Source organism: Prionailurus bengalensis, chromosome E3, assembly GCF_016509475.1.
Source record: "Prionailurus bengalensis isolate Pbe53 chromosome E3, Fcat_Pben_1.1_paternal_pri, whole genome shotgun sequence".
NCBI lineage: Eukaryota > Metazoa > Chordata > Mammalia > Carnivora > Felidae > Prionailurus > Prionailurus bengalensis.
In genome coordinates, this window is record NC_057357.1 from 14887537 (window position 1) to 14904017 (window position 16481).

Here is a 16481-nt window from a genome sequence, read left to right on the forward strand (position 1 = left end):
CCTGGGGCAGCTGGAGGGCCTTGGGCTGCTCCGCGTGACCCTCGCCCGGGTCCCACCCTGCTGCCCCCGGAGACGGGGAGACCAGCACCCCATGGCGCAGCCGTTGGGGGCTCGCCTCTAAAGGGTGTTGAATGACGTGGGTTGGCTTTGATGCCGTGTTCGTGCCCCGTGGCCGCCGTGGCAAATCTCTATCCGTGTGGTGGCAGGAAGCTCCGCAGATGTATTCCCTTCCATTCTGAAGGTCCGAAGTCCGAAATGAGCTTTTCGGAGCCGGGCTCAAGACGTGTGCAGGGTGGAGGCCCTTCTGGAAGTTGTAGGGGAGAGTCCATTTTGTGCCAACTTCTAGAGGCCCTCATTTCTCGGTTTGTGGCTCCATCACATCCCTCTTCCTCCCCTATTGCCTTCGTCACACGCCCATCATCTCCCTTTGGCGTTCTTGCCTCCCTTGTGATGGCATTTGTGGTCCGCGCGGATAATCTGAGCTAATCCCCCTGCCCAAGGTGAATCACGTCTGCAACGTCCTTTTTCCCATGTAAGGTAACGTTTACAGGCGCCGGAGATTAGGGGGTGGATTTTTTGGAGGGGGAGGGGGCATCGTTCAGCCCACCACGGATGCTCTGATTTTTAACCCAGATGATGCCTGGTTGCCGTGCGGTGCTTTCTGTGAGTGCCGCCCAAAGGCCAAACCCACTTGAAACTGTCACGGTTCTTTCTTACGTTAGAAGAGGGGGAAGAGGCTTTCCTACCTTGGCTTGGTTTTAAGGCAGTGTTTGTTGTTATAAAGCGGGAGTACCAAGAAGGAATTGTGGAACAGGATGAGAAGCTTCTCCCAAGTAGTCGTGAAGTTCTTCCTTGTGGCATTCTAAATAACTGGGAAGCCTCATGTTCCTTTACTTTCCTGCCTAAATGGAAGAGTACAGAATTGATCGCATTAGAGTGGAGCTGCCCGTGGCAGATTTGTGCAACAGCCTGGTGATGTTTTGGGCCAGTAACTTCCTCCACCAGAGATGCCTTGTGACTCAGTTTCCATCCCAACCTAGACATTCAGTGTCCTTGTGCAATGCTTCGGGGCCACACTCTTAGAATCCTCGCAGGTAATTATGCAGGCTCATCACTAAGGCGTTTTCTGAGAAGCAAAGCATAACCTTTGAGATAATTTAAGTTTAATGGGTGATATACCACCTCATATCCCTTAGGATGGTGACTATCAAAGAAATAAACAAAAGAGTAGAGTACAAGTGTTGGCAAGGATACGGAGAAATTGGAACCCCTGAGCTTTGCTCGTGGACATACAAAACCACGTAGCCGCTATGGAAAACAGCGTGACGGTTCCTCAAAAAAATTAAAAGTAGAATTACCATGTGGTAATTTTCACATCTGGGTACATACCCCAAAGAGTTGAAAGGAGGCTCTCGAAGAGGTATTTGCACGCCCGTGTTCACAGCAGCATTTTTCACAATAGCCGAAAGGGGGAAATAACCCAGATGTCCACCAACAGATGAATGGATGGATTCAATGTGGTCTATACCTACAGCAGAATATCATTCAGCCTTAAACAAGGAAGGAAATTCTGACGCATGCTATGGCATGGAGGAACCACGGGGACATCATGCCAAGTGAAATAGACCAGTTACCAAAGACGGATACTATACCTCATAGAAGGTACCTAGAATGGCCAAATTCATAGAGACGGGCAGTAGAAGGGGGTTTGCCAGGGGCTGGGGAGAAGACAGGATGGGGAGTTGTTATTTAATGGTTATAGAGTTTCAGTTTTGCAAGATGAAAAGCGTTCTGGAAACTGGTTGCACGACAACTTGAATGCAATTAACACTACTGAACGGAACACAAAGGGTGCTTCATCCCTGACCCACAGGGAGGCTGACCTCCAGCCTTGACCGATAAGAGAACGGAGGTGTGACGGTGGTGTTAACCACACAAGAGGGAAAGAAGCGGGTGCGTCCTAACGCTGTAACAGGCCCTGAAAACCTAGCTATTCCCCATGGATGAAAGGCGCCAGGCAAAAATGTAGCTTGTATTTAATGAGTTATGGTAACATTAACAGATGATTAATATGCACTTAAAAGAGACTCGAGAAAATAGAGTTGTGATCACGAGTCATTAACATTACATGTATCTCTGATGCCCAAAACAGAACCCAATACCGATGATCTCTTTTTAATGTATCCTAACTGACAAAATGTTTAATTTGTTAATAGTTGATGGGGATACTTAATTGTAGGAAGGAATTCTTATGGCCCTTCTGATGCTGTTAGGCAGATACGATGTGATTTCTTAAATGTTGGGACATGGTGGCTTCCCCCTCCCCACTGTGATTCTAATATTTTGATAGTAATGATTTTATTCTGGCGAAGGATGGAATGAGGAGAACATTTTCACAATCCAAATGGCATTAGACTGGATGAGGCCGTGGATACTGAATCTTCCCAGCAGACAACATAACGTAGGAGATTTTTTCCATTAAGAAAATGTACGTCCTTCGTTTTACTTCTTTCCCTTTTTCATATTTGTTTGTTTTGTTTTGTGGCTTCTCCTGCCTGGTAAACAGTTTATTTCCCAAGTTTCGGGCAAGGAGAGAGCACAGGTGCCACGAAAGAGAGCAGAGTCCAAGTGTATGAGGGGTGGGGGGTGGGGACTGAAGAGAAGGCTCGCCAATAAGGAGGCAGCTGCTCTTAGCCCCGCCCTGGGGGATGGTGCTGGGCTGGGGGATGGGGACACAGGCTGGCTTTTGTCAGGTCCTCAGACTTTTTTTAAGTTAAAAAAAAATTTTTTTAATGTTTATTTGTCAGACCGAGAAACAGAGCACAAGTGGGAGAGGGGCAGAGGGAGAGGGGGAGACACAGAATCTGAAGCAGGCTCCAGGCTCTGAGCTGTCAGCACAGAGCCCGACGCGGGGCGTGAGACCGTGACCTGAGCCAAAGTCGGACGCTTAACTGCCTGAGCCACGCAGGTGCCCCCGGGTCCTCAGACTTTTAAGAGAAAACACAAATCCAGATCATTGCATGAAATCTTCTGACTTCTAAATGTTGGCCAAAAAAAAATGCCTCTTCTTCAAAGCTCTGGGAGACCTGTATCATTCCCGGGACAGCTGTGGTCCATGCTTCTCACGCTGGGGGCTGTGGGCACCGCATGACTGGGGGATTTGGGGACAGTGTTGCTCAGAGTTTTAGAGCTTGAGTTAAGCCATGCGGGGTCCCGCTGTCACCTCCAATATGTCGCTGCCCTCTGCTGCTGAGATTCTCCAGTGAAAGACCTTGAGGAGCCATGAGCCAACTCTCGCCTCTCAGAGGAGGGTCTCAAATCTGTCTTAAGCCCCAGTTTTTCTCCAAAGTGCCATCAAGTCCAATGTCACATCAGTAACCTATCATCAGACCAGCAGATTTTAAACGTTTTCGTGTCAAAGGCCTCTGGGATCATCTAATGAAAGGCGTAGATCGTATCAGCCCTGAACACGTACAAGCGGACAGAATTTTGCGTGCAGTTTCATGCAGTTTATGAATGCCTTAATGATCCACAGGCCTTTTATTAAGAACCACTGCTAGGTGTTTCTACTTGGCTCTCCCAGTTGGAGAGCCTCTCTTTACCGTTCTTTATCACCCACGAGACTATATGCTTTAGGAAGCCAGGACTGTGACTGGTTCACAGTTGTATCCCCAGTGCCTGATTACTCCCTTGGCACTTAGTAGGTTTGCTGGAAATCTATAGCGAGTGAATGAATGGATGAGTGACATCTGAGGCTCCGAAGAGCGATCAGGGCTAGCGATTAGATAGAGAGTGAGATTGTCCAGAGGTCCCTTAGAGAAAGACAAGGAGAGCGCCAATATTTCTGGGATGGAGGGAACCTATGTAAGAGCAACCAGCAAGTGATGATGAATGGTCAGAGAGGTATGAGGATGATCCGTGGAGTCCAAGACTTAAGACCAAGAAGACCGGAAGCACCATCGGGTTTAAGGGGTCCACTCATCACAGCCTTGGTGAAACCATTTTAAGGGACTCTTGGAGTCTGAAGCCAGTTGGCCGTGTATGGAGGAATGAATGGGATATGAAGGAGTGGGGGGGCAGTTTGAGAGCAGATTATGCTTTTGAGGTGTTTGGGGTAGACTCAGAGAGGTGAGGCGTAGAAACTATGGAGGCGGGTAAAGATCAAGTGATGTGTAGTTTATTTATTTACTTATTTTTAAAACGTTTATTTGTTAATGAGACAGAGAGAGTGAACAGGAGAGGGGCAGAGAGAGAGAGAGAATCCCAAACAGACTCTGCAGCATCATCTCAGAGCGCCACGCAGGGCTCGAACTCACCAACCGTGACATCACGACCTGAGCCAAAATCAAGAGTCAGGCGCTTAACTGACTGAGCCACCCGAGCACCCCTCTTCGTTCTTTTTTATAGTGACTTTTAATCATGACCACCTTTAAAGTGGCCGCAGGCCAGCATTCCTTCTGCATCCCGTATCTGGTTTCCAGGATTCACACACCTTAGTCCTGCATGGGAGGGGAGAGGTGACTTCCCCCCACACAAGGCTCCCTCTAGTTCACAGGCCACTCTCCCTTTGCTAAGCCCGAGTCAGGCGGCAGTGAGGATGTTTCTTGTTGCCAGAAGCACTCACCGCCGGGCTTGGGGACAGATGGTAGGATCCCCATTCGCTCCGGGGAGCACTTCACTCCAGGGAGCCTCTTCTGACACAGTCCTCTTCCTAAACTCCACTTGCTCGTCAGCTGTTTCTTGAACTTCCTGCTTGATCTCCTTGAATATGACATCTGTTGTCTGAACATCCTCTTCCCGAATGAGGACGCGAAGAGTGCTATTTTAACACAGTACGAACAGTTGAGGGCACCGAGCAAGGGGAGGGAAGGTCTGAAGGCATCGGAAGGAGGCAGGGGGGCTGGTTGGGAACGAAGGACCCCACAGAGCGGCGAGGAGCTCAGGTCCAGAACACGAACCGTGGTTTGGTCTTGAAGAGAAGAGCAGTGAGCTCATGCTTTGTGACCCACATTTTCTTCAGGAAAGAGGAGGAGAAATCATCCTTAAGAGTGAGAGCTAGGCGGGGTGCCTGGGTGGTTCAGTCGGTTAAGCCTCCGACTTCCGCTCAGGTCATGATCTTGCGGCTCATGAGTTCAAGCCCAGTGTCTGAGCCCAGCTCAGAGCCATGAGCCTGCTTCGGATTCTGTGTCTCCCAATCTCTTTGCCCCTCACCCCGCTCAGTCTCTGTCTCAAAAATAAATATAAACATTAAAAAAAAATTAAAAAAAGAGTGAGAGCTAGACCTTGCATGGGGGTTACAGGAAAACAATAAAGCCTCTGGAATGATTTCCGGAAGGAATAGGAATGGGCGAGCCGACCAAGAACAGAGAAGTCATTGACAGCGGTCTTGAGGGTCCAGGAATATACATTCACCAAACTTCCCGTGAGAATTCCCTGACAAAAAAAGCTACTGTGAATTCAGTTGTCCTTTGATATAAGCTTGAATTTTATGATCGATAAAATTAGGCACATATGTGTGAAAAATAGTAGCAGAAATAAGGATGCGGGGATATCACCCATGTAGCCTGGAGGCACCTGGGTTGGGTGCACCATGAATTCATGGAAGCCTAGCTTAACTCAGCAGTCTTCAGAGATGTGTCGCTCACAGCTTGGGAAGTGCTGATCTTTACAGTTCTTTCCAGCTGTAAAATCCCGTGCCTTTTACCAGCCGGCAAGGGTCCGAGGTGTCACCAGAGATGGGACATTTTACAGCACATTGCTTCCAGGGCACTGTCTGGGGCTGAGTCAGGCACCCTCTGTGAGGTGTCAGTCGTGCCTTCCTGCTCTGGGTTAGGTGACCCTACAATTAGTGGCATTGCTCATTAATACCGAATTCAGGCCGATGATTAATAATTAGCCATCTTAAAGCCAACATATAATTTGATAATAATTATAAGGTATAGGAGCCATTAGAGGCTGTTAGATTCTTAGTTGAAAGGGCTGGCCTGGGTATGCGTGGTTGCTGGTATCTCAAATTCTGTACACAAATGTATATAAAGGAGAAGGGTTTTATTTATTTTTTCCCTCCCTAGAGGAAGATGACTGGCTTACACAAGGGGGAAATCCTTACGTGAAGAATCAGATTTTCCTAGACTTTTAAATAGAGAGATCTTCCCTGTGCACCAGCAGATATATTTTAGGAATCCATTGTCTGCTCAGCATTGTAGGAACTTCTGGGGGGACGGTGTTGGTAAATGACATGATCCTCCTGAAGGAGATCATAGGCTGATTGGAGACAGAGGACCCAAGTGTGCACAATTGCCCTTCGGCATCGGTGAGTGTGCATTTATGGGAGGAAAGGAACTTTGTGAGAGGGGTGGATGGGGGAGCTCATAGACACCATAGCTAATGTTGGAATTTTCAGCGCGCCAGGCATTAATCATACGCTGTACGCATTGCATTTTACACATCGCGGTATCCATTTACAGCTGATACTAGCCCTTGGAGGTAAGTATTGGTATGGTCTCCACTTCACAGGCAGGGCTGCTAAAGCACAAGGGCAAGCACTTTGCCCAAGGTCACACACTCAGTAGGGCATGAAGCTGGGATTCCGGTCCGGTTACCCAGAGTCTACACTCTTGCCCATTGTGCTGTCTGTCCTGGGAAAGACGGGACCTTCTGGACCTTGCAACCTGGCACGGTAGACGGGAGACAACACAGTTAGAGGCCCGGTGGTGAAAATGGGTGTGTTTGGGGACCCGCAAACCTCAGAAAAGCAGTGATGCTCGCGATTACTGATTTGTTACAGCCGAAGGGTACGGATTAAAATCGGTAAAGGGACCAGATGCATAGGACAGTGTCCAGGAGAAACCAGGTGCGAGCTGCTGGACATCCTCTCCCATGGAGTTGTGTGGACAGTACTCCGTGTCCCAGCGGTGAGAGGTCACAGCGGGTGTGAGGCATGGTCATCCAGGGAAGTTCACCTGAGCCTTAGCTTGCAAGGTCTTTAGTGGGGGGTCGGTCATGGAGCGCCGTGTGACTAACCTCGGCTACGCAGTCTCCAGCTCCCCACGCCCGGAGCTTAAACCAGCACGGTCCAGGGCTTCAGGCAGGCAGAATCACTCTTATCAGGCAGGACGTCTCAAGACCTTGTTAGTTATCTCCCTGGGCCCTGGGAAGAGCCAGTTCTTTCTTTGGAAGGTACAAGGTTTGGGCAACCCAAGTCCACTGAGTTAACCATTCGCTTGGGTATTTTGGGTACGGTGAGGAAGCTAAAGGTAGGGAATGTGCGTTAAAAAGGAGAGGAAAGACGGGAGACCATGTAGATCAAAACAGGAAGTCCGCTTGATGGAGGGTTCTAAAAACCAAACAGGGGAGGCCAGACTCGATCCAGTGGTCCAATGAGATAGATTAAAGATGGGTAAAACACTAATCGGGGAGACAAGAAGTGTAAGAGCAGTTGTCTAGGCCTGGGGAAGGGACAGGGAGAGGAGAGACTGATGATGAGTCCAGGGCTTTCGGGGGGGAGTGATAAAAATGCCCTAAAATTGATTCTGGAGACGATTGTGCAACTCTGTGAACATGCCGAGCGCTGTTGAATTGCGCACTGTAAATAGATGAATTGAATGGAATGTGAATTCCACCTTAGGAGCTGATGGCCATCAGCAGATGGCCGATCTTGCAACAAGATGAAGACAGTTGGGTGTGAACTCGTGCCTCCTCGTCCTGTGTGGTCCCCCTTTTGGGGGAAGTGGCAGGGCAGCACCGAGCACAGCGGGCAATTAAACTGGGGTCACATCCCAGAGCAGCAGAATCTGTCACGGCCGAGTCGCAAGCAGGGTTTCAGAAAACGAGGCACATCCTGGGCAGAAGGTGACCATCTCACTGAGCCAGGGCCTCGTCTTGTTGACCCACCTGGGCTGTGTGTATGGTGCTGGCCGTCCTGCAGCATGTGTGGACAAGGACAAATTAAAGACCACGGTGCTTAGGACTTCCCTTTGGAAGCCCTTCCCTAGGAAAGGAGAGTCATAAAAGGAATCTAGCTCCAGGGCCATCTGAAGTCCGTCCCAGTTGAGGAAGAGAAAAATCACAATGGAAGAGTTCTACCTTCCTTTCCTGCCTTGCAGTCTCCCAGCAACAGAGGACTGACCTGTTCGATTTTGCCCCCAACAGGGTCTGTGTCATTAGGCCGGTCACCCCTCCTCTGTAGATGAGCGTTTCATTTTCTCATCGCTAAACCATGTAAAGCGTCTAAAGGTGTTTTTCCCAGGAGGAGAAAATTTCCATAACACAGCTTTGGGCTCCTCTGATGAAAAGCACTCATTGATGCTCTCATGATCCGGCAGGAGGTGTTGTAGGTAATCAGTTTCAGTGAAGAGTTTTACTACAGAAGCAAGACGTGAGGCATTTCACAGTTAAAAATAACAACCCTCCACAAAACTCGGCTTGCTTTCCTCAGGGGCCAGCCCTGGAGGAGCCCAGTGAGTTGATGGAAGGCGTTCGTTTGGTCAATCCTGGTCAACCGTGGGGTTTTACACCCCTCCGCAGGAAGCATTGTTCCGAATACGATCAGGCCTAGGGGTTGGCTCCTCTTTGCTTCGTGAGCCTTCGTAGATTCCTCCTGTGTATAAACCTCTGTTCAGAGCAGAATAGAGGCTACTCCACCTGGGCTTCAGTCCTTTGCAAATTCATCCATGCTTGTGCATTTTTGAGACCCCCCACAAGAGTGGAGTGGATGAAAACGATCACTGGAGAAGCCATGAGTGGGTGCTTGTCCTGTGAGAGTATCCAGGGGAAGACATGGCCACTTCTTTACAGAATTTGCTGTGTGGTCAGATGCTTAGCTGGAAAGAATGTCTAGTAGTGATCGCAATTGATCGGGACTGTGAGGAAGCAGCAGCATCCTCAACTTTGTCCCTTCCTGGGAAAACGGCAGGTACACCCACGGGGAAACAGAGGATGGCACACGTCTGCTCTGCCTAGCCATCCCCCGGTGACCGCGGCCTTCTCGCGGTGCTCAGAGCTAGGAGCGAGCGCTTGTCAATGACTCCGTGTGTCTGCAGCACGATGCGACGGAGAAAACATCGCCCAGGGTCCCAAGACCTGTTTGGGGGCCAGATTTGACCACCGGCTTTGAGCCTCCGTTTACTTCTCTGCAAAAGGGCTAGATGTGCTGCAGACCCATTCGACGGGACCTCGGACAAGCTGCTTTACCTCTCTGCTCCTTAGATTCTTCAGTAGTAAATGAGGGTAATAATCTCTTTTTTGGTCCATTCGTACAACTCTGAATGGTTATGAATGATTATGACAAATGACCTGCTCATTGGATTAGCCCTAGTCGGTATCCTACGAACGGAGCAGAGTCCTGAGCGCTAACCAAGAAGTGGCGATTTCAACGAAAGTGTTTTTGCCCGGAAAGAGAAGAGTCCCACCGCCTTCAAGTCGGTCCTTTCCGGGAGGCTGTTCAATATAAAACAGAAGTGTGCTTGCACATTGGTGAACACACTGCTCTTGGGTGAAATAAATGGTCTTTCTTGACATCACCTATGTACCCTCAACACCAGCCTGGGTAGATCAATTCTTACCTTGGCGTGACACGCTGATGTCGCTGCTGGTTGCCTTGCTTTTGGAAGCAAAATTCCCAGGCAGTGCCCTGGAGCCAGAGCAAGGCTTTGCAGGGTAACCGTTCTCCGTGATGACAAGCAGAGACCTGCCTCCATCAACCAACATGTGTTATGACAGCTCATAGCAGCCAGCAGGTAAATCTGAATAATGCTGGGAAGGCTTTCCTCCCCCCTCGCAAAGAGGCTCAGTGTGCTGGGCTGCCAGAGAGCAGATAAGTTTCATTTGAAACGTAAAGGCTTTAAAAATAGAAGATGCTTTGCCTCTGAGTCAAATGCCCGGTTCCTGCATTATTGCCGGACATAAATAGGGACGCAGCGGTACCCTTAATTTTCCAGATTGATCTGGCGGGCCTTCAGATCGGTTGCAGCTGGAGAGGTGTGACTGCGGAAGGAGCGGGGAGGGGTAGGCTGCAGCCATTATTTTGGTAGCTTTAATCCCCCTTTTCTAGATGACTCCAGAATGTGCCGTCTTCTGGCCTTGCGTAGGTTTTCCTTCCCCTGCCCATTTCCTGCATTTCCTTCCCCTGCCCTTTCTCACATTTCTTTTTTTTTTTTTTAATTTTTTTTAACCTTTTTTTTTTTTTTTCTTTTTTTTTTTTTTTTTTTTTCAACGTTCATTCATTTCCGGGACAGAGAGAGACAGAGCATGAACGGGGGAGGGGCAGAGAGAGAGGGAGACACAGAATCGGAAGCAGGCTCCAGGTTCTGAGCCATCAGCCCAGAGCCCGACCCGGGGCTTGAACTCACGAACCGTGAGATCATGACCTGAGCCGAAGTCAGACACTCAACCGACTGAGCCACCCAGGCGCCCCATCTCACATTTCTTTTTTCCACTCCATCCTCAGAGCCCACAAAGCAGTTACAGAAGACGCTCGGATTGAGTTCAGAGCAGAAAATTCCCTTTCCTCCTTTATTCCCGGCTGCCCCATCGTTTTCTCTACAGTGCAGTTTAGAACTCTGGCCCATCCCGTCCTCCGTGTGTGATTGTTCCCCGCTGTTTTTGAGGGTGTCCTCTGGATGAGATGACTAAGGTACAGACTCTAACGTGTTCCCACGCCCGGTCAGCCTTTGCCATTTGCTCAGCTCGCCGGTGCACTGGCCACAGTTCGCCTCCTCCGCACAGGTTAGGGCGGATCGGGCTTTGCCAGTTTCGCGTTTGTTACGTTTGCGGCTCCTTGTGGAGCCTAGCCCCTATCCGTTTTTTTGTCCCCTCTTACGGAAACACGGGAACATGTGACTTTTATTTCTCTTAGATTAAAAGAGAGCAAGCAAAGTCCTCTGTTAGTCTGGGAAATTAATTGTTAAGTACCGATGGCCGAGTTGTGGTGGCCAAGTAATGAACTTCGGGCAGTCCAGCCTACATAAATGACCATTTCCTGCTACCTTGGTGGGCCCCGAGGGGTTCCTCCTCCTGCCGACCCTGCACGGTTTCCAAGGCTGTGGGAGTTTTACCCAGACCTTCCCAAAGTAGGGAAGTTCGGGTTGACGCTTCGCAGTATCTCTCTGGAGTTCGAGGTGGAAGTCTTCGCTGGTGCCAGCGTGGCTCTAAAAATAGCTTCTGCAGCCAGGCACACGGGAAGTCAGGGGCAGCGGGCTTCATTTTCTCCCCGAAGAACGGGCTCCGGGGTCGTTAAGCCACTCGGGTCACGCATCCTCATAGCAGCCGAGAGGCTGCGACAAGCTTGCTCTGCTGTTATGCACAACAGAGTGCGAGTGCCGTGTGTGGAGCAGTGGCCCTTTCGAAGGCTTCTGAGAACGGGCAGTGTGTGAGGTCCGGTAAATCTCACCCGCACGGAGCGTCCTTTGTACCCCTGGTAGGGTGCTCAAGTCGGTATTTTGGAGTTTGACCTCTGTGCGTCAAGTTCAGTGGACCCCCAGATGCCTAAGAAGGAGAAGGGAGAGCGATGTTCCTCGAGTGTCTTTTATGAACGTTGAATTTCCGACGGCGGCGGACGCGGTGGCTGCAGACGGTTTGGCAGATGGAACCGGCCTTAGGTTGAACCATTCCTGCGCTGTAACCAAATCTGGGGTTTCAAGTGGAAAGATGGGCTCTGAGAACCACTCTGGGCAATCCCAGCTTTTCGCGTGGGACGCTGGCTTCGTCTCCCGTCCTAACTCAGCTTAGCGAAGTTTGTGAATTTCCGTATTTATACCTTTTTGCCATCGCTCGGGAAGGTTTACAGCAAGTTGGCTTTCGCCTGCACGGAGGATCATACGGACATCTACTCTGCCGGGTTTTTTTTAAGTTAATTTATTTATTTTGAGAAAGAGAGAGAGCAAGTTGGGGAGGGGCGGGGGAGGGGGCAGGAGGAAGGGAGAATCCCAAGCAGACACCAGCCCGGGGCTTGAACCCGTACACTGTGAGATCATGACCTGGGCCAAGATCAAGAGTTGGACGCTTGACCGACTGAGCCACCCAGGCGGCCAAACTGACAATAACTATTAATCCAGCAGCTGCTGTTACTTCTATACGTACCACTCCCAACAGGGACCGACGTGTTATTATGAAGCAAATGGATCAAAAAGGCAATGAGGCCAAAGAAAGGCCATTAACGTGCGTTTTTTTTTTTTTTTTCCACCCCGTCCCCGGCACCCTAGCCTCAATGAAATGCTCTGATGTGGACACAGACAATAAAACAGCACACCAGCCATTAAGTTGTTAGGGAGAGTCTTTAGTTTCTTTCAAATGTCTTGGACAGACAAGTGCAGAATATGGAATCCTTCATTGACGTACCAGCAAATACGTATTGAGCCCTCGCGACACGCCGGGCTCATCAATTCAGAAGTCTAGGGACCTGCCGCTGGGTTTCTGTTATTGTCCTTATGGAAACGCTCAGCCTCGTCCAGGAAGAACTCTCAGTCTCAGACGGCGTGTGGGGGGTGGGGGAGAACAGGTGTGGCGACAGGTGTGGGGACAGGTGTGGCACCGGTGGGCTTAGCCCCCCTGTGGCCGAGTGGAAGCCTCGGGGTCTCTGTGTGTCTCTCCTTCCCTTGGGCGGTGTCCCCGCGCCACCTGGCAGCTCCTGGCCCGGCCACCGTCGCCGGTAGAGGACTCCGGCCGGCCTAATCGCGATCTGACCTCTCGGCTTGGTCAGGGCCCATCTGCCTCCGCGACCTGGGACTTGTGCTGGTGGCAGACACCTGAGCTCGGTCATCTCTCCCCCTACCCATCCCAGCCTCAGCTGCCGGCCCATGTTGCCTTCAGGAGAGACCCTCAGCTGCTCTTTTGGATTTCAACTCAGCCACCCCCTTCCCTCCAAGGGAGCGGGGCCTCTTGCCCCACGGCCACGCTGTTCCATCATAACCCGTCTGATGAGGCGGGCCCCAGATGGGTACGGGGCCGCCTGGGACAGGCTCCTTCCACAGCCCCCATAGAAAACGGAAGCACAGGCCCCCCTACGCCCTCTGCGCCAACCTCACCGTGCATCACTTCACTTCCTCTCTCTGTGCCGAGACGGGGTGCACGTCACTGCTCATGGCCGTCCTGCCCCTGTCTCCTTCCCATGGGACCATAGGCAGGAAACCGCAGACTTTCATTTAGAGAACATCTTCCTCCTCCTTGGCCCCGGCCCCCCGTCCTTGGCTTTAGGGGAGCAAGAGGGTTTTCCTCCAGTTATGAGAGCCCCGTGCCCTGCTTCCTCCGAGCTGAGCGTCACTCCCGCAGGAGGCGGAGAAGGCCCCGAGAAAACTCCCAAGTCGCCCACCTTGCAGCTTAGAGCAGCGGAGCGAAGGTCACGTAACCCAAAGGAGGAAAGCACGTGGGTGGTGTTCGAACTGTCACCTGTGCCACACAGGCTGTGCCTTTTCTGGAGCAAAGAGAGGAGTGTTTCTGAAGGACAGCTTCCCCGAGGCCCTTCTTCTGCTCCACGTTCTAGAGGACAGTTGGGGACAGCGGTGATGACCTCTGCCTTTCCCTGGCTTGTTTATTCTCCAGCTCCTCTGAGATCCCTGCCCTCCTTTCTCATCTGCAGACCTTGGCCCCACTCTGGTCCTGGGACCAGGGCGGCCGACACGGAGGCCCCAGCTGTGGTCCCGGCCCCCACGGCGTGAGCCGAGAAACAGTGTCCACCTCTTGAACCCTGAGCCACTGCACATTCCTGCAACTCTTCTTCCTCCAGGGAGGGCACGCTGCTCCCATAGGCCTCTGTGTTGTTCCTGAGGCTCCTGGAGTGGGGTCTCCACATCGAGACCTTCCGCCCCACCAGTGTGCTCTGTCCCAGAACTCTGGCTTCTTGGCGGCCAGGGGCCTTTCCTTTGTCCAGTCTCTCTGTCCGGGCTGCTCCCACTGGGAGTCCTAGGCTGCTGGAAATCGTTGCTGCCAAACCTCCCTGGCCTGGAACCACACCTCTGAATCCCGTTCCTCGGCTAGCCTCCTGCACCCCCGGCCCCAGCTCCATGGCTCACTTTGGATTTCCGGCCACCCCGTGGCTGAGCTCTGATTGGAAGTTGCTGGAACCCTCACTTTGCCATAAGGACTGAACTTCTCCAGTCTACCTATGGGCTTCTGTGGCTGGAACGACCCCATTCCTTGACTCCAAAAGAGCACCTTGACCTTTCCACCCCGCCCCCCATCTTTGTGTATCCCTTTGAATATACTCTCGAGCCTCAAAGTGGCCAAGAATGGTTGTCTTGATGGATTGAGAATGTTTACGTGACCGGGGTGACCATCCTCTGCCAAACCCTACAGTATCTCAAAAGTAACTATGCACAGAAAAAAAAAAAAAAATCCCTGATGCTTGTAGACATCCCTGCAAAACGGGAATTTTTGCTTGAAGAAACTTGAAATTGCAGAGACTTCAAATTCGAGAGAATATGAGGGGGGAGGAGCAGAGGCTGACAGCCATGAAATTAGAGCTCTATAATTTGTCTATAGGCATTCAGGAGGGGAAGAAATAGGAGTCATTTTCTGCTCTGCTTCTAATCCAGATGTTGTCTTCCAGCCCAGCAGAGAAGAACAAGGACAGTGGCGAGCAGACTGGGGAATTTGAAAATCACCCTGTAAAAATACTTCTTTTTTTTGTATTCGTATTATTATGTATTCATTGTAAATTTAACGTTCACTGTAAAAACTTAAAAATACAAAAAAAAAAGAGAATTAGATAATCACGCGTCATCATACTCCTGCTGACAACCATGATTAATATTTCATTAGGGTCTTACATATTTTAACTTATTTTGTAGTTTTATGGAAATGGTATACGTCTGTGTTTTAAAAGTCTGATCTATATTCTGCAAGGCTCTCTTCACTCTCTAAAGGGACCACTCTCTACTCTTAAAAATGATCCTTTTTGTCTACCTGTCTCTCTCTAAATAACATACTTCCAGCCCTACTTGTTTTTTTGAGATTGAGGCATGATTTCTTGACTTCCCACTACGGGGGATAGGATAAAAGCTCTTTATCGCTCACTCACACCTACCCCTGCCACATTTTACATCTCTTCTCATCTCTTCCCCATCCTCCATTATAGTTACATTCTAATTTTGTTCAGTTCATTTAAAAATATTTGTATTATTGTAACAGCATACTGCTGATCCCCATGGTATACGTTGAATTATTTCCCTGCTCAGCTTTTTGTTTTTCCTGTACTTAATCATTGTCTTTCTATTTACTTGTTTACTTTGTTTTCTATATACTTTAAACCAATTCAACTTCAGACCCTCTGGCTCTTGTCTGAATTCCTTCTCAATCATCTCAGCCACATTAGATATTCTGTCCAGTTCATCTGTTTGAAGAAAAGTCTCAAGAGTGCTCTGGCCCTTTCCATTGGGACTGGCTGTGCAATACAACACAGATTCTAGGGTTCCCTTCCCTTCTCTCCCGTGTTCTGATCTCATGTCTTTATTTTCTTGGCTTACTCCTTCATTTTAGTGATGCATATCCTCAAGTAAAGTTTTTAGTCCTTGCATGTCTAAAAATATCTGGATTCAAGCTTCCCACTTGGAATGATTTTTCTTTCAGATTTTGAAGGCCGTGTTCTACTGCCTTCTAATTTTCAACGTGGCTATTGGGAAGTTCAGAGCCATTTTGACCCTGGTTCTTTGAAGGTGACTTGTCATTATCTCTTTAGAAATCCTTTTATCCCAGGTATTTTGAAATTTCCTGATGATGTACTTTGGGATTTACTTTCATTAATTGTGTTGGGTGCTTGGTAGAACTTTCCAATGGAAACTCATATTTATTATTGATGTTCTTTATTTGTGTGTGAGGGGGGTAGTGTTTGTTCTTCATTTTTGGAACTCGTTTTATTTGTGTGTTATACCTCCTGGGCCAGTTGTCTAATTTTTTTTTTTCTATCTTTACCCTCCTATTTTTCATTTTAGGCCTTTTGACTATCCATTCTGGGAAATTTTCTTAACCTTCTTTTCTAAACTTTCTATTTCTGCTTTTGTATTTTAATTTTCAAGGGTTCTTACTGGTTCTCTAACTCATCTTTTGCTACAGCAGCCAGTTCTTGTTTTATGAATGTGATATATTCTCTTAATTATCTGAGGCTATGAATGCTATTTTTTCAAAACAAAAAAGCACTAACATCTTTCAGACATAATGTACAATCAAAGAATCCAGATCCCAAATAGTATACACTGTTGTGTTCTTTTTATAGAAGTTTCAAGATCAAGCACAACCAATCCATGATGTTAGAACTCAAGATAGTTAACCTTTGGGCAGGTAACCACAGAGTAATGATTAGGTGAGCACACAGGGAGATTCTGGGAGTCTGGTCATCTTCTGGTTCTTGACTTGGGTGATGGCTAAATGGGTGTGTTCAGTTTTTGAAAAGTGACAGGGCCGAACACTTGAGATTTGTGTGCTTTTTAAAAAATGTCTGTTCTACTTCGATAAAGAGTTTTCATTAGGAATGACAACTGGCCACATTTCTG

The 16481-nt window shown here is 49.2% G+C and overlaps 1 protein-coding gene across 1 annotated transcript in view; it reads left to right on the top strand.

The window, feature by feature from the left end:
* GALNT17 (polypeptide N-acetylgalactosaminyltransferase 17) overlaps positions 1–16481 on the top strand; it is a 451305-nt gene that overhangs the window by 243327 nt on the left and 191497 nt on the right. The gene's annotated exons all lie outside the window — the stretch shown is intronic.